Here is an 18,720-nt window from a genome sequence, read left to right on the forward strand (position 1 = left end):
CCCACCATATTCATTCGCTCAGCTAAGTCCATAATAGTCCTTTCTCCCTAGATCCTCTGTCTTTCATAATCTGAAGCACTTTCTCTCCCTACATATAAAATTTTATGACTGGGCGCCTGGGTGGCTCAGTTGGTTAAGCGACTGCCTTCGGCTCAGGTCATGATCCTGGAGTCCCAGGATTGAGTCCCGCATCGGGCTCCCTGCTCAGCGGGGGGTCTGCTTCTCCCTCTGACCCTCTTCCCTCTCGTGCCCTCTGTCTCTCATTCTCTGTCTCAAATAAATAAATAAAATCTTAAAAAAAAAAATTTATGACTAAAAAATAACTTTAAAGTACAATGATAGTATGTTTGGTAAACATGGGCAGGGGGCTGCAGGCAGGTCTAGTAAAATGTTTATATAACCTAAAAAATGATGTTTTGTTAGAAACTGGTTTGACACCTTAAAAGTCTGGGTGTGTATAGGCAGATTTTAAGAACTCATGGCTGGGACTGCTAGACAGAGGCCAATTTTGTTACCTTGGCCTTCGTTCCAGTCAGAATATAGTTAGGTATTTTATTGCTTGAAAATGTCAGAGTTCTGGGATGCCTAGGTGGCTCAGTTGGTTAAGCATCTGCCTTTGGCTCTGGTCATGATCCCAGGGTCCTGGGATCAAGCCCCACATCGGGCTCTCTGCTCAGTGGGAAGCCTGCTTCTCCCTCTCCCACTCCCCCTGCTTGTGTTCCCTCTCTCACTGTGTCTCTCTCTGTCAAATAAGTAAATAAAAAATCTTTAAAAAAGAAAGACAGAAAGAAAATGTCACAGTTCTCTGTACAAGTTAAGAGCGAAGACTCATCAATTTGGGATGAGCCAGACCTGACTCTGATTCTTGGTTCTGCCACTTACTCTGTGACCCCTGACACCTTCCCTCTCTAAGCCCTTCATCCCTTACCTGGAAAATGAAGTCATAATAGTCCCTGTTCCTCAAGTTTTGGGGATTAGGTTAGATTTGCTGTGTGTGCAGTGCAAAATACAGTGATTGGTGCATATTAAGTTTGTAAAACTTTTTAGTTTTTCTACTGTTTATCTTCAGTAGATGTTGGTTTTATTCTTTTCCTTCCTGAAGAACTCTGAGCAGTATTCTTCTCCTTAAGACTTTCCTCTGTGCAAATGGCTGTTCCAGGTGCTTGTGGGAAACTGACATGTGAGGTCTATGGTCCCTAGAGCTTCCTCTCTAACGGGGGTAGATATGCACAATATAACTTCAAAATGCAGTGTGGGTAATAACTGTTAGAGCAGAGACATGAAACTGTTAATTTTAGGAGGACAGGAGGAAGGCCCAGGTGTGTTATTTGCAGGCCCAGCACAAAACAAAACTGTTAAGCCCCTTGTTCAAATTTCAAGATGGCAACAGCCGAGCCTCCAAGCAGGTGTAGGCCGTTTCTGAGCACCGAGCCCCGTGTGGCTGCAGAGGTCACGCACCCATGCAGCTGGCCCTGAGTGCATGACCGTATCCACTGCATGCAGGGTAATTAGGGGAGGTTTACCGTTGGAAGATCTAGGAGCTGAACTGTACCTTGAAGGAGGGAAAGCACTGTGAAAGAATGGGTAGAACAGTCCAGACAAAAGAGAAAACTTGTGTCAAGGACCCGTAGGATTTTTGGTTTTGTTTTTAAGTGAGACTTACTGGGGCAAAGTGATCTGACAATCAGGGAGGGAGGGGAGATGGGGAGACCGTAGGCCTAAATTTGAATTTTTGACTAAAAAGAAGCAATGCACGGGCTTTGAGGATAGAAACAAAATCAGATCCATATAGGGACATGGCTCGCGTGGCAGAAAGACAAAAAGCTGGACTTGAAAGAAGCATGAGCCACAGGAACTTTGCTGGTGAAAGTGATGTATTCCTTATAGGGATTCTATTTCTCTGCAGTCTGATGTGTGCTTTCCTCTAACCCCGCCTCACACACACACACACACACACACACACACACACGAAGCAAGAGTCTGTTTCTGTTTTGAAGACATCTTCAATTATACAATGCCAGCCAAAGAAAAACATAATGGAATTTTAACCAGTTTGCTTTTTCCCTCTGTAGACAGCATTTCAGGAACATCTCCATTCTAGTTATAGAAAGAGAGCTTGAAGACACCCAAATGTGCATTAAAAACCTATCACCTTTTCCTGGCCTTTCAAACAGAATGGTGTTCCAGAAACACCATGTCATTTTGTATTCCAGGCAATGCTTTTAAAGACAACATGGGTGAAACCCTTGCCCTATTCATCGCTGAACAGCAGTGCAAGTCTGTGCACGTTCTGTGTGTCTGTCTCTCGTCCTGACAAACTGTCTTCAACAGTGGGAAAGTAAAACCTTCTTCCTTCCTTTTCTGTTTTTCTTATAATAACTCAGCCTTGAATCAGAGGTACATGTTCAGCCTCCCAAAAGTGCTTCTGTTGTGGAAAAGAGTTCCTTTTGTTCCCTAATTTATCATATCTTAAAGAAAGCGAAAACATTCAGGACGACAAGGATGCAATCAGCTATCATCTAAAGCGGCGAATGTTCCCAGGGAACTGTATTTCAGTATCTATACGAGACTGGGAATAGAATTTTATCCATCTTGCAGATTCCAGCAAAATGGGAGAAAATAATGAATATATTTTAATATCAATAGACAGCATTAAAACGAATTAAAAATATTAAGGAACACTCCTGAAGGTAAAAATTCAAATTTTTTTTTCTTTTGCTCCTCCAACTAAACTTCTACTATCTCTGTTAAACGAGGCAAATGACTTAAACATCTCCAAGCCTATGAGAAGAAAAGCTTGCTAAGATCCGTTTAAGATTTACCCCGTCAGCGTTAACCTTCTCTGGCTGGGTGAATCTCTTGCTCAGGTGCTTGCTTGGGTTGGAAAGACGGGAGGGTCCACATTCCTGCCCAAATATGAGCCCACGAAATTCCCATACCTTTAAGTGTGGCACTTACATTTCTACCTGTCTTTCTCAATCGAGGCTAGTTACCCTTGTTATTCAGTCCAGGAGCCTGTGCGGATTACAGGTGGTAATTAACATTCCTCTAACCGTGTGTAACCAGTGTAGGACTGAGTCAGAAGCTGCAAGCCGACCTCAGTCAGATGGGGAGAGGGGCACATTCAGAGGCATCATGGAACATATGCATTTCTAGAGCTCCAAGAATGGGGCTTTTTACATTAGTGTTTCCTCTGTAGATCTATTTTATAATTCTAACCAGATTTTAATATTGTTTTCTCATTTTAGTTGCTTTTTAAAAAAAATATGACCACTTCTTGCATTTCTTATCTCTCTCTCTCTCTCTCTCTCTCTCTCTCACACACACACACACACACACACACACACACACACACAGAATGTCTCATATTTGCAGTGAAATGATTTTGCCATTCGGAATACACATGGCGGTAGTAACTAAGCAGAGTGGCCCCTGGGAAATCAACTACCTAGAGTCTGGATTGTGAAAAAGAGCTACATCAAAGCCTCATATTGTGCCAGATAGTGAAGTGAATAATGTAGCAGGGAATTTCAGATGGTCCAGGAAGCAAAGCCTCCTCTGGTGACCGCAGGTGGGGTGGGTATGAGCCATGAGAACACGCTTGAGTATGAGAGAGCTGTAGGCAGCTCCTGCTTTTCTGGAGAAGGATCATGGGGTAAGAAATCAGTTTCCTTAGAGCACTTTCCACCCAGTGACTTTCAGGAAGTACCTCCAAGAAGGTGCCAAAAGTAACTTCCAACTTCTGTCCGGGAGCTACAGGAAAGGAGCAAGAAGTTACGTTGTTAAAGGGCAAGAAGGCTGTAACCAGTTGTTTAGAAATGCTGATATCCATGATGTCAGGGATTCTTTTACTTTAGATGTTCTGGTCATTGTCAGATGGGAATTCAGGTATCGACTGATAATAATAGTAGAAGCACATTTCAGTAATGTGCCTCACGACCTACACTCTCGAGAATTATTTCCCCCTTTTAATGTATATTGAAAATAAGTTTCAAAGAGGTTTAATGATTTCCCTGAAATCGCTTAAGAGAGGGGCCGAGCTGTTGGATCCCACGGCTCAGCCTGTAAGAGGCTTGCTGCTTGCATTCTAACACTTCACCTCTCAGGTAAGTGTGGTTTACCTAAGGGACAGGTCTTTCCGCTTTCTTTAAACCCTCACTTCCTTGTTTCTGTATTCTTCTTCTTAAAAAATAGTACATGTCTGTTCTACTATGTTTTAAGTAGAAATTAGGCACAGATCTGAACACAGTGAAGAGAAATTTCTCTCTTTGGAATTTCCCTTAAAGATAGTAACACATTTGAATTTGCAATTATTTTTATTTTCCTTCATTTTGTCTCTTACTATTTCTACTATGGCTATGTAGTATCTCCGGAGCCCCAAGAAAAAGGGAAAGAAAGAAAAAGAAAGAAATGCAAGAATCATTGTAATTCAAGAATTTGCTGCAGAAGGGATCAAATGGTTCAATCCAAAAAGTCACTGACGTGAGGGAACTAAGCAAAATGCACAAAGCATTAGTCATGAGTTTTATTTCCAACTCCATTACCAATTCAATATGACAATCGTATTTTTACTAGAGCCATTGGATCCATTTGAATTAAAGAATCATCAACGTGTTTAAAGTTTTGTTTTGTGTTGTGTTGTTTCCTCACCTCATTGTGTACCTGTGCACTCCTATTTTTTTTTTTTTTTTAAAAAGTAGGCATCTTCTTTCTCCTTTAAAGTTTGCATTCATTTGAAAAGCATGACCTGCCTAGACTACTTCTTTCCTTTTACCTTACCCATCTTGCTGTAGAGGGGCATGCTTTTCACAGTTTATATCTCTCTCTTACAATTTGCTTCCAGATGAGCAGCAGGACTGCGGCAAGTTGAGTGTATCTAACAGACCTCTCTGGGCGTGCAGGGGCTGGCAGAGTCACAAGAGCCCCGGCCCCCTCTTTATTGGCATGTTGCAGCTAATAGATGCTCCTTGGATGTCTTGCTCCTTTCCCAATAGAGCACTTTATAATCCTTTCAATTTCATGAGCAGCTGGGGCTCATTCAGTCTTGGAATGGAGAGAGCTCAGAGACATGCACACATTATGTCGGTGGCCAAGTCCAAGGAGAAAGTCTCAGAAGAAACAGTTTTGAGTCAATCTGTTTCTTTTGTGGTCACTGTGGCAATGTTAACAGCCAAAAGAGAAAAAGAACAACTGAATCTATCAATAAATTTCAAATATACAAAAGAGCTTCAGTGATATGAAAAGAACTCAGTCCAGGTTCTACTATTTATGAACCCTATGACCAGGACCACGTGCTAAAACCTCCCTGAGCCACAGATTGCTTTTGTATGAAATGGAAGTGACAAGGATTGCCCAGCAAGATTATATAATAATTACATAACACATGTAAAATCTGGGAGGACATCTTAAAATTTGGGGATTTTAGTGGAGTATCAGAATATTATTAGATTTTTTTTAAGTGGCCATTAAGAAAATTTTTTTATTTTTTATTTTATTATTATTATTTATATTTTATTTTTAAGTGGGGCAGCTTTGACATCATCTGAACAGTTTCAAAATAATGCTATAAGAAGCCACATGTTGTATAAAAATAAAGTTAGTGGTGGGTTGTCTTTATGAATGGCATTTCTTTCTGTCTCAGGTAATTTATTTTTTCTGTCACTTAAATGATTGTCTTACTCTTTTAATGACATACAGAGAGGCAAGGTTATTATTTATTTATTTTTTGTCAGTCAGGTATGTTTAACAGTCTTAGTTTTTTGATCCCTGTTCATACCAGAACATAAATATAGCCCTAGGAGTAGATAATCAAATTGATATGTTTGCATAGCTCCCATTAGCGATCCGAAGCATAGAGAATACAGCAGGTATTACAGGTTTCCCTGTGATCCACTTACTCACCCCTTGTGAACCTTGCTCAACACTGTGCAAGAGCCCGCGGCCCTGAGGCCAAGCACTTAAGCCCCATAAAGCATTTTATTTTATTTTATTTTATTTATTTATTTATTTATTTATTTATTTATATTTATTTATTTATTTTGAGAGGGGTAAAAGCAAGGTGTAGAACTGAGGCTCTTGGTAATCCACAACCCTATTCCAAGACTGTAGTTAGTACTCAGAAGGCAGACAAAACACCATTCTCTTGCTCTTCTCTTAGCTCTGCAGGCACCAAAGGTAAGAACCTGCTAAGAACTGCCTTCCTATCACTAGAAGATGCTAGAGTGGGTTCAGAGAAGCCAGAGGTCAGAGGGATTAGACAGGGCACTGGAATGCTTCTCTCTGTTCCAGGAACTCTTCTGTATGTTTTGATCCAGCATTGGCTTAGTTTTGTTCTTCATGTTGACAGGATCTGAGGAGGGCGAATGAGGCAGAGTCAGCTGGGGCAGACAAAAGGTTGATTTCACTGTCGTGGCCTGTTACTGATTGGTGCAAAAGAGCTATTGAAACCACCACCCTAATGTGCAAGAGAAAAAACAAACAAAAGCCCAGCAAATAGGCTTGTATTGGTTGCTAAAGTGACATTTTCCACACACAGACATCTGAATAGAATTAATTAGTACTCTTCATTTTCACACACTTTAAATGCTCAAACTGAACTTTGTTTAACCCTTAGAAGTTCAGCTTATTTCCCAAGCACATTTGATCATTTGAATTCTATATACAGATAAAAGCATCTGTTTCCCACTCCTGTGAAGAGTAAAATGAAGAAATAAGAGAAAGAGAGAGAGAGAGAGAGAGAGGAAAGAGAAGGAGGAGGGGGAAGAAAGGCATTTTTAGAACAAAATAAAATCCTTAATGTTAATTTACTCCAGGGGGGTCCCAGGTTGTGGGGAGAGTAGAAGGAAGAGGAAACAAGAGGAAAAACAGAGGCCATAAGGAAGTCAGATTGTCATTTTTCAATCCACGAAAACACAATATTTGAAAGCTAAAATATGTTATTATGTGATACCACAGACAAATCTTTGTGGAGCTCTGCTTATATCCATGAAACTTTGATGTATAGAGAAAGGTAGAAAAAGGAAGGTGCCACCTAAAACTTATCTTCCTTATAAAGATTTCACTCTTAGGGAAGTCTGCATGACAACAAAGACATAAACATTGGGAGGCCAGAGGCTAAGCGAGTTATTTCTTATTCTAGTCCAAATACATGGCATCGTGCAGTCATCTAAAAGTATACATTGAAAATTCTGCAGCACAGAACGCATATTTCCTCTTTAGAAGGAAGTATGCCCCTTATGTTTAGACACGTTGGCTGCAGGACTGGTTTACGATCCTGATTTGGAAAATCATCAGGAGACTGTCCGGTTACTCTGCCTCGGTCCGGCACAAAGCACAGTGTCAAGACTATAGTCTATATTCTTATCCTAAGAATAATAAGATTCTCCCAACATCTCCAGGGCTAAAAACTGGAGAGACCACGTAACTGGGTATATCCCATCCGTGAGGCGTGACATTCTGACAGTTCTTCCAGTTTGGTCGATGCATCTAGAATGTCTGGGGAAGACCGGGAGCTCAAGCTGAGCAGAGGAGAGGGGGACTTTTAAGGGTTCGTGTCGAATATCTGCCCTGTAAAGCACAGCCTCACACAGGGCGTGGGATTCGTTCAGGGATTTTAAACAATGGGTATATCTTCCTAAATGCCTAATTTACTGCTGAAGAATGATTTGGCTTCTGGAAGTAATTTAGTTGGTAAATAGGGGATGATGATCAGGATAAAGATAGTCTATAATTTGGGGTTAGACTCGGTGACCCAACATGGCGATTCCTCAGTGGTGTATAATTTTTGCTTCCAATCTTGAACTGGATAGGGTACAAGTGTAAGAAAACAAATGACTGCTTTTTCTTTCCAACATTCTAAATACTTCATCTGGATTTGGGTACATTTTTGAATTTTCATTGTGTTGGGAAAGATAATATTATCTTAAATCATTTTTCCTTCTCTATGCCTACTCATGAGATTGGCACAAAGAATTTCCATATTTTTCATATCATTTTATAAATTTATCACATGTATGCCTATATATACACATGCACATGAATTATTTTGATTTATCAGTCATTGTTGAAATATAATATCTGAAGTTTAAAAACTTTATGTTTGGGCAATATCCTATTAAGAATGAAAAATTATATACCCTCAATGAACAGTGTTTCAGTTTTTGCTATAGAGAATATGGAAAAAGTCAAGTGAATCTTTGATAGGTACAATGGTATTTTGTTTATGAACGCAAAAGGACTTCATAAAATCAACACAGGTTCAGAGGGCAAAAGGTCGTGTTAATGCTATTCAGATTCTTACATAACTTACTGAAAATTTCCTATCATGATGTTAAGTACCCATACAGCTGTACGGCAGCAAATCTTGATAAAATGCTAAGTTGCAAAATAATAATAACCCGAGAAATTATGTATTATTTGAGGTTTGGAACTGAAATGAAATGTAAAATTTTTAACAACCACCTGCAAATTTTCAAAGATGCCACACAATCAAATTGTGAGATTAACTATCTGAAAAGAAATACTTCAAAGATTAAAGGCAAAGCTAAGGCAGGTATGTCCTTTTCCGAGAAAACAAAGGTAAAACTGGTAGGTTTTATATAGAAACTGACCTCTTGTTTTCCTTACAGTATAAATGGTTTGTGGAAAGTAGTGACCATCATCCTCCTGCACCCCAAACACACACGCACACACACATACACACACACTCAGGAAATGCATGGGGCTGTGAAGATTTTTCTTTCTTCTTTTTTTGTGAGAGAAAGAGAGCACAGCAGGGGAAGGGGCAGAGGAAGAGAGAGAATCTTAAGGAAGCTGCTCCCTCAGGCCGGAACCCAGCGCTGGGGGCTCGATCTCACAACCCTGAGATCATGACCTGAGCTGAAATCAAGAGTCAGACACTTAACCCACTGAGCCACCCAGGTGCCCCGCAGATTTTTCTTAATTGATGTGAAGAGGTTAAAACATCTAGAATCCACAGCCTCTCTCCATTTATGTATAAACCTTTACATTTTGTGAAGTTGGCAGTTTTGTTGATCGAGTCATCAGCATAATGAAACAGTTGGTTTATTGCGCACTTCGAGTAAAGGAGCCAACATTAACTGTACCAGGGAGGCGGTATATAGATTACAGATTCCCATTACTGCATATATTTGAGAAAAACAAGTTTTTATAAGTTATAGTTTTCATGGTAAGTGTAGTACCAAATATAGTCATAAAAGTATTATTAATATGGCATAGTATTATGGTATGGGAAGAAAACACAGAATTTCATCAAAGTAATGCTGTTTATTTCAAGAATTCTGTCTAACCAAGTTAACTTCTGCAAGTCTTTAATGAAGGAAGCTCAGCATTTCCCCTTGATAATTGTCACTAAAGTCTAACAATATCTCTATCCAAGAGCTTTTGTTACATGTAATATAAGAGCTACTCCAATTTTTACCAATTTCTCCCAGAAGAGAAATCATTGATTCTCATTCTTCAAATGCCTTAAAAGGCTTTCAAGTAAATGTTTCTCTTTCGAAAAGTGTGAGGATAGTCTGCAAACACGATCTGGTCTTCCACACAGGGACTCGGTTCAAATGGGTTACGTTTGTTAGTCTATCACAGTGGGGAAGGGAGAAGAATCCCATATAAATTGCTAACCATGATCAAATTAGTCACATGTAACATAAAAACCATTTGACAGATGAAAAATGGACTGTGAATCCGTCCACTTGCTTTGATTGCATAATTGTATCAATGTATATGGAACTTTAACCAAGTATCTTCTTACTACTCAGCACTGGTAGGGGAGCATTTAAAGCTATCCAGGGTGGTTTCAAGGGCAATGAGATGTGATTCTGTCCAGAGTTCCCAGGGACACCTGAATGTTGTCAGAGCCCTGCCATCCCTTCTCTGATGAGACACCTAAGTGGTACAAATGAAAGCAAAGTTAAAATGCCATTCAATTATTAACTAGGCTAAACCACAAAACGCAGATGTTTGGTAAACTGAACTGAGCAGGTGGATTAAACTAGACCCAAATGAAATCTGTTCTTCCCCCAAGAATGACTCTTACCACCAGATGGCCACAAGGAACTAAAGCAAGTACTGCTCACATGTAAAGAAAAAGAGGTAACAAAGGTAGATACCTACTGGCTTTCTTGTCTAGCCAGCTTTACAGAGAAGGGAGCCAATGAGACACACTTGTTTAATAAATAAATATGGCCAATCAAGTGTTTCCTAACTCTGCACTCTGATCAGGTTAGTATTCCATCCACTTGTGGAAGAACAGAGAAAGCAGTGGAGAGAGGGACAGGAGTTTTACTTCATCCCTTGAAGAACTTACGGAGTGTTGGTGAATTCAGGTCTGTTCTCTGACCCTAGCTGTAGGATACTCTGCAAAGGCAGACGGAAGGGCCAGCTCCCCTCCAGGAGACCCTGCCACAGCCCAGGTGTCATACGTCTTCTCTGCAACAACTAAAGGGGGCACCAGGAAATTCCAGACAAGGACTCCCAACCATCTGAGGAAGCTTCCCAACAAAGAAACACCAGGGCAGTGATCTAGAGTTAGAATTCTTTGCTCTGTGTGCAGAAGTTCTACTAAATAGAACAAATTCAACATCACTTCCTAGTGCTATCCGCTAGATTGCTTTCTTTGAGAGTTTCTTCTCTTTTTTTCAGGTTTTTTCCAGCTTTTCTAAGGTATAATAGACAAAATTACAGAATATTTAAAGTGTACACTTTGATAGCTTGATGTCTGTTTATGTTGTGAAAGGATCCCCTCCATCTAGGTCATTATCTTCTCCATCACTTCATATATTTATCTCTCTTTTTAATTTTTTTTAGAGGGGAGAACACTTAAGTTCTATTCTCTTAGCAAATTTCAACTATACAATACAGTGTTATTAACTATAGTTGCTTCTTCAAGTTTACTCTGTATCCTCAGCAAAATATCTGGCCCACAGAACAATCAGCAGGTGCTGAATGATGGTGTCATGCATGTGATCTTCATGAGGCCTCATTTCTACTTCCTTCTCCATCCTTCAGAACCTCGACTTCCTGCCTCATCTCTTGTGTTTTCAAAATACTGAATTGCTTGCAGTTATTGAGAAATGCTCTGCTACATCCTTTGACACAGATTCCAATGATCCTATATCTACCTGGATAATCTTTTATGCTTCCCTTCCTTCTGAGCCTGGATGACTTATTATACCTTAACTCAGACATCCTCTCTCCAGGAAGCCCTCCTGAAAATCCAGGCTATGCTAAGTCTGCCTGCATTGAGCTCCATTACACTTTGGGTTCCCTTTGTAGTAACACCTTCCATATTATATGGAAACGATCTGGTTTTGGCTGCCTCCATAGCTCCCCAGTCACGCACCTTCCTTTAGGGGAAGGCCCAGATCTTATGTCACATTGTACCCCATCTCCAGGTAAGGTGACTAACAGATAAATACTTCTTGGAATGAACCTTATCCTTCAAGTAACTGTGATTTCAAGGGTATTAAACCTAAAAAGTGACATGGTCAATTCTGTGCTTTTAAATAATCACTTAGCAGCTTGATGGAGACTGGACTGTAATAGGCAGAGCTTATTAAAGCCTAATAAGAAGACGAGATGCTGCCATCAAACAAGCAAGAGATGCTGAGCCAGGGCAGTGACCAGTCTCTTTAAGAATCAGTAGGGGCTGGGGGAAATAGGGAGAGGCTGGTGAAATGGTACAAACTTTCAGTTATAAGATGAATAAGGTCTGAGGATCTAATATATAACATGACTACAACTGATACCATCGCGTTGTATAACTGAAATTTGCTAAGACAGTCGAACTTGAATATTCTCATCAAAAACAAAAAGGTAGGGGATAAATATGTGAAGTGATGGATGTGTTAAGTAACTCATGGTGGGAGGGGGGGTTCCCTTTCACAGTGTAGATCAGATCATCACATTGTCACTTTAAGTATCTCACAATTTTAGTTGTCAATTATTTCTCAGTAAAGCTGGAAAAAAATCAATAAGACAGGAAGGCCAAGTTGAAATGATAATAGATGTTGAACTGAAAAGAGAGAGAAATCTAAGACGGCAGAGTTTTCTGCTGTGGTGAACTCAGTGGACAGTAGTACAACCATCTGTAAAAATCAGAATGATACATGATGAGGCTGTGAATGTGTAATTCAGTATGCATAACCTTTGAGTTCTATCAACCTCCCCTGTAAGTCAAAAAATGTTCTAGTTTGTTCATTCCTGTTCCTGCATTAGCTACTGTTAATTTCACTTACTTGTACATTCTGGAATACTTACCAATAGTATGAAATGAGAATTTAAGTACCTTTTATTTTTTCTACTGTAAGTCCATTAGTCTCTCATGTTCGTTCTATGTAATTTGGAAAGCAACCAACATAGGAGAGAATAATTTTTTTTACATTTTACTTTCCTAAAAGATAGGATGCTCTCTTAGTAATTGATTTTGCACATTTACTTCAATCGTGAGTATTGATTTATAAATTTTATGAACCCTTCACTTGACATCTATATAGTTCCACCTAATTTTCTTTTTTTTTTCTTTTTTTTTTTTTTTAAGATTTTATTTCTTTATTTGACAGAGAGAGAGAGAGAGCACAAGCAGGGGGAGTGGCAGGCAGAGGCAGAGAGAGAAGCAGGCTCCCCGCAGAGCAAAGGAAGCCCGATGTGGGACTCGATCCCAGGACCCCAGGATCATGACCTGAGCTGAAGGCAGTCGCTTAACCAACTGAGCCACCCAGGCGCCCCAATTCCACCTAATTTTCAATTGCTTTTGATTCCATCATTTAGTTGAGTTTCATTCCAATAACTAGATAATGGGTATTGAGAAAATCAGAATAAAAAACAAATATAAAATTCAAAACATTATGCTAATGTAATATTTTTTTTTCCTGTGCAGAAACTTGGATTTACACCAAAGGGAAAAATCTACTAAAACATTTAAAGTGGAAAAAAATCTTAAATATCAAAACAATTGAAATTCTGATCCATACTAGACCTATTCTATTTATCATTAGAATCAAATTTTGAAAGGAATATTTTATGAAAATGAAATTTCAGAGTGTAATCCATGAAGGTTTTCTGAGTGTGCTGATATATTGAAATATAGTATAATGAATAAGAGCATAGGACTTAAAGTCAAAGATGCTTGCTCAAATATTTCCTTTCCAGCAAGTTTCTTAACTTTTCTGAGCTTCATTTTATCCATCTGTAAAATAAGAATAAAAGTTGAATTAGTTGACTTTATAGGATATAAGATTTAGAAATGCAATTCAAATTAGTTTAAGTGCAAAAAAGGAACTTATTACCATGGTTTATTGAAAAGTGCTAAAGATGGTAAGTGCTAACTTACTCAAGTGGTATCCATGTGCTCTAACAATAGCTCTTCCTCTCTCTCTTTCCATCACTCAAGACTTTTTTTTTTTTTTTAAAGATTTTATTTATTTGCGAGAGAGAGAATGAGAGACAGAGAGCATGAGAGGGAGGAGGGTCAGAGGGAGAAGCAGACTCCCCGCTGAGCAGGGAGCCCAATGTGGGACTCGATCCTGGGACTCCAGAATCATGACCTGAGCCGAAGGCAGTCGCTTAACCAACTGAGCCACCCAGGCGCCCTCAAGACTATTTTCCCCAGGTTGGCTTCACTCCCAGCCAGTTGCCAGAGCCTATAAACATGGTTAGAAAGTGGCTAGCTCCTAATGTCCCATATAATTCCAGAACTGTCGGAGAAAATATAGCAACTTTCCTACTCTAATTCCTAGAGAGGAGCACTTAGTTATGCTTCGGTCACGTGACCAGCCTGAGCCAACCATGGTTTCCAGGGAGAAGGAGAACCCTGATTGTCCAAGCCTTTGGTCTAGGGAAGCAAGATCAATTCTACCTGACCACAGGGTTCCAGCAGAATTACTGCCGAATAAAGAAGGGATGCTCTCTTAAGAAGGAGATAACAGGCAAAAAACCCTAATATTCCATTTTAATAGTACATATTCCAAGATGATTGGAAGGATAAATTAGATGATATAAAAAGAAATAGAGTGGCTCCATTGGTTAAGCATCTGCCTTTGGCTCAGGTTATGATCCCGGAATGCTGGGATCAAGCCCCTTGTCGGACTCTCTGCTCAGCGGGGAGTCTGCTTCTCCCTCTCCCTCTGCCTCTCACCCCTCCCTGCCCCACTCGTGCTCGCTCTGTCTCTCTCTCTCTCTCAAATAAATAAATAAAATCTTTTAAAAAAAGAAATAAAAGACATAAGAAAACTCAATAAATGTGGCTTTTTATTAATTATTGGAAACAAATATTAATATGGTCATGGACTATCCATACTTTCTGTCTACAGACAAGAAGTCCGTTTCTTCCTGACCAATTCTTGGGCCTTTATCATGCAGAATAAAGATTAAAAAAAAGAAAAAAAATAAAGATAAAAAAGATGTAGTGTTGGAGAACTAATGAGAGTAAGTAGAGCTCATATATTAAACAGATATTTATTGAGTCCCTATGTCATGCTGGATAGTTCTAGGTCCTGGTGAAACTAAACAGATGAGGTCCCCACTTTTATGTACCTGTGTAAACAAAATCATTTCAGACAAGATCAAAGGTTCCTAGAAAAGTAATACAGAGTAATATTGTTAAAATTACCTGGTAAGGAATTATTTTAGATTGGATGATCTGAAAAGGCCTTGGCAAAATGGAGATAAGATAATGATGTGACAGTCAGTACCTATTAGCTGGAATGTAAGGGGTGAGAGGGAGAATAGCAGAGATGAAGATGGAAAGAGAATCAGATCCTTGTCGGTAATGAGGGAGGATTTCAATTTGATTCATTTGAGTCTAAAGACAGTAGAAGCCATTGAAAGATTCTGAACAGGAATAAAATATGATCTGCTTCAGGTTACTAAAAAATCATGCTACCTTATTTTTTTAAAATGATTTCTTGTGGCAAAATGGAAACAGGACACTGGGTAGGAAGTTTTTGCATCCCACGCTGTGACAAGAGTGACGTGGAATATGATGATCACAGTGGAGGTTAAGAGAAAAGTGGATCAGTACCAGATATATTTTGGAGATAAAGTTGACAAGACTCAGTGTTGGGTTAGATATGGAAACTGAAGGTAATTGAAGTACCAAGGATAGTTTCTAGGTTTTAGTCTTGAGCAACTGGATGATGGAAAGATAGAAGGAGAAATAAATTAGGTGATAAAAATCAACATGAGTTTTCTTTTGGCTATGCTAAATTTGAGCTCCTCTCTTAGCCATCTGGCTGGTGATGTCAAATAGGCAGGTGACCTCATGATTTTGGAGAAGTTGGGCTGAAGAGATAGATGTCAGAGTCATGAACATGTAGACAGTATTAAAACCTTAATATTAGATGAGATACCCTAGAGGAGAGGTTTTGGATCCTGATGTGTAGAGGGCCTGAGCACCAAACTCTGAGACCCAAGTATTAAGGTGCCAAGCACAGAAAGAAAAGACAATGTAGACATTGAAAAACACAGGTATCAGTGAAGTAAGAAAAAGAAAGCCATGAAATTGTGATGTTGTGGAAAACCATTTCAAGAAGGCATGCTTCTGAGAGAGAAAGTTTGACAGTGTTGGAGAATTGACCATTGGCTTGCATAACATGAAGGTCACTGGTGACCTTAACAAGATAGTTTTGGCAGATTGGTAGTAATGGAAGCCCAAACGGTGTGGGTTGTGTAGACAATGTGGGATGAAGACGAGGGGAACTAGGACAGTCGCTATAGGGAGATACGGGTTAGTAAGCCCAAAGGAGGGTTTTCTTAAGCCAGGAAATATTAAAACAAGTGGATGATAATAATCTAAAAGAGAATGTAACACTGAAATGCAAGACACAAAACCAAACCAAACCAAGGAGCATCATTTGCTGGGTAAAATCCTAAGTGGAGAAGGATGAGATCCAGAACACCAGTGAAGGACCTGCCTTTTATGGGAGCTGGAGCCCTTCATCCACTATCACAGGAGGGAAGGGAAGGCAGGACATGTGGCTAGAGATAGAAGTGTTTAGATGGATTTGATGGTGGAAAAAGAAAGTTGCCTTCTGAGAACTTCTGTTTTCCCAGTTAAAATACGTGACAATGTCATTTGCTGAAATCTTAAATTACGAGGGGATATTGGAGGTAGCAGAGAGGGGAAAAGGCATAAAACTACTGTTTCAAAGCAAACTGTATGGGGGAGGGAGCTGGGATTAGGGGCAGGTAGGCTGTCGGGGAATCGTGGACATGGAACTAGACAGAGCTCAGGACGCCAGTGTACACAGATCGTTGGATTTTACCAATCTGGGGATTTTGCTGGAAAAAATAGTGTTGGGAAAGAGTAGCAAGGAAGTCAAGGCTGTTTGCAAGGGGTTAATTAGATTTATGGTCAATGTAAATTAAAACATGGAGGGAGCAAAAGTAGACATGTTGAGGATTATGGGTAATTGAAAAAGTGGTGGAGTCAATGAACACTGAAAACTGTTGGCATAAATAGTAGATTCTGAAGAATTAATGGGAGAAAAGATTAGAGTGGATGTGAGCTGGATTTGGTGAGTTTGGAGAGAGGAAGAAAAATCTAGGCGACAGCTCTGTGTGTGAGATTGGGGAAAACAGTGATCAAGAAGGATGTTAGGAGGGCTTATCTATTATGAAAGGAAATCTCCCTTAACATGTTTTTTTGAGGCTCCTCTGTGAAGATTTACAATTACTTCACAGGTGTGTTTGGAGTGAGATCAGCATTACTCTGAATATAACCCCACCCTGAGCGTATACCTCTCTGAACTACACAGGGGATTCTGATTCTTTATAATTGTCAGATCTTCATCATATCTCCATAGTAGCCAAGATGATCTTTTAGAAGAGAGGTCAGCAGGGGCGCCTGGGTGGCTCAGTCGTTAAGCGTCTGCCTTCGGCTCGGGTCATGATCCCAGGGTCCTGGGATTGAGTCCCATGTCAGGCTCCCTGCTCTGCGGGAAGCCTGCTTCTCCCTCTCCCACTCCCCCTGCTTGTGTTCCTGCTCTCGCTGTCTCTCTCTGTGAAATAAATAAATAAATAAATAAATAAATAAATAAATAAATAAATAAATAAATAAATAAATAAATAAAAGAAGAGAGGCCAGCAAACTATTCTGTACATCAAGTTTCATGGGAGCACAACCATATTTGTTCGTTTGTGTATTGCTTATGGCAATTTTCACACCACAGCTGCAGAACGGAACAGTCACGGTAGTGTCCACATAAGAGTCCACAAGAAAGTCCACAAAGCCTGAAATATCTACTGTCTGGTCTTTATAGAAAATGTTTGCCTATCTCTGTTTTAGAACAGAAATGCATAAGCCAAATCACATTGCTCCCTACTTCAAACCCTCCAGTGACTTCCAATAAAACCCAAATGAGTTGGCCCAGGCTGCCCCTCCATACTCACCTCCTCCCTCCAACTCTCCTTCCCGGCCATCTTAGTTATCCACAGCCATGCAGGCCCACTTTCTGTTCCTCAGCTGCTACCCATGCCTTCCCGACACCGGGCCTTTGCCGTAACTTGGACCAAGAACTCTCCTGCCCTAGATTTTCACGCAGCTTACTCATCTTGCCATTCAGACTTCAGCCTCCACATCTCCACCAAAAGGAGAGAGCTCTCTGGCACTGCATACCACACTTTCCTTCAGAGCACTTACAACTAGTGCATGCTTACTTGTTTATTTGTTTCTTGGTTTTCAGCTTCTCTCCATGAGCATTTAAGTTCTGTTGGGATGGGGCCTATGTTTATTTTTTGTTCACTGCTTATAAGCCCCACGCAACCTAGAGCCTGGCACAGAGAAGGGAGTCATGAATACTGGTTACATGAAAGAAAGCAAGAATAAAAATAATAAAGTGCTAACCACTTCAGAAGATAGTTTTACGTACCTTCCTTTATAATACTGCTTCATCTTCTAAGGAGTTTATACTGGGAGTGTCTTGACTTAGCGCCTTCATATCTAGTGCACAGACTCTGGAGCCACACTGAATTACAGCTCTGCCCCTTCCCAGGTGGATGATATTTGATAAAGTCCTTACCCTCTCTATTTCAGTCTCTCCATTTGGAAAATGTAAACGATATAGCAGCTATCCCAATGCGCTGTAGAGGATTAAACAAATTTATGCATCTTAAGGGCTTAAGAAAGCCCTTTAAGTAGGGCTTATGGTAACCCCGGAATAAGTGATGGTTGTTTTTATCACCATCTTCATCATCATCATCATCATCATCATCATCATCATCATCATCAATATCCCCAGACCAATCAACTGCTGCCAGGAAATCATCGTCACATAAGAACATGGAAGCTTCTGCCCTGCCAGACTTCAAATCATAAGGTTGAAGTGGGGTTTGCTGAGAGAAGGCATAGTGCTGCATGACTACCATTTTCAATCTTATCTGAAAGCTAAGGATAACTTCAGCGGGAAGTTGGAGTACATTTCAACTATGCGTATGGATTTGAGCCCTCCATTTTACTTGTTTTGATCTTAAGTTCTTCATTTGTAAAATGGATTATTTCTAAGGTTTTTCTAGTTCTAAAAGTTTATTCTTTTGTTACCACAAATCCCCATGTGATACAAACAAAGGGGAAAAAGCTTAGGAATTCATTTCTTACGTAATTTTCAACAACTTCCAACTTTTTTAAGGGCGTAGGACATGAGGCAGTTTTTATTTTCATCCTGATTCATATTATCAACATTTTTGAGTCTCCCAAAATTCTTG

Source organism: Phoca vitulina, unplaced genomic scaffold (assembly GCF_004348235.1).
Source record: "Phoca vitulina isolate PV1807 unplaced genomic scaffold, GSC_HSeal_1.0 scaffold15, whole genome shotgun sequence".
Lineage (NCBI taxonomy): Eukaryota > Metazoa > Chordata > Mammalia > Carnivora > Phocidae > Phoca > Phoca vitulina.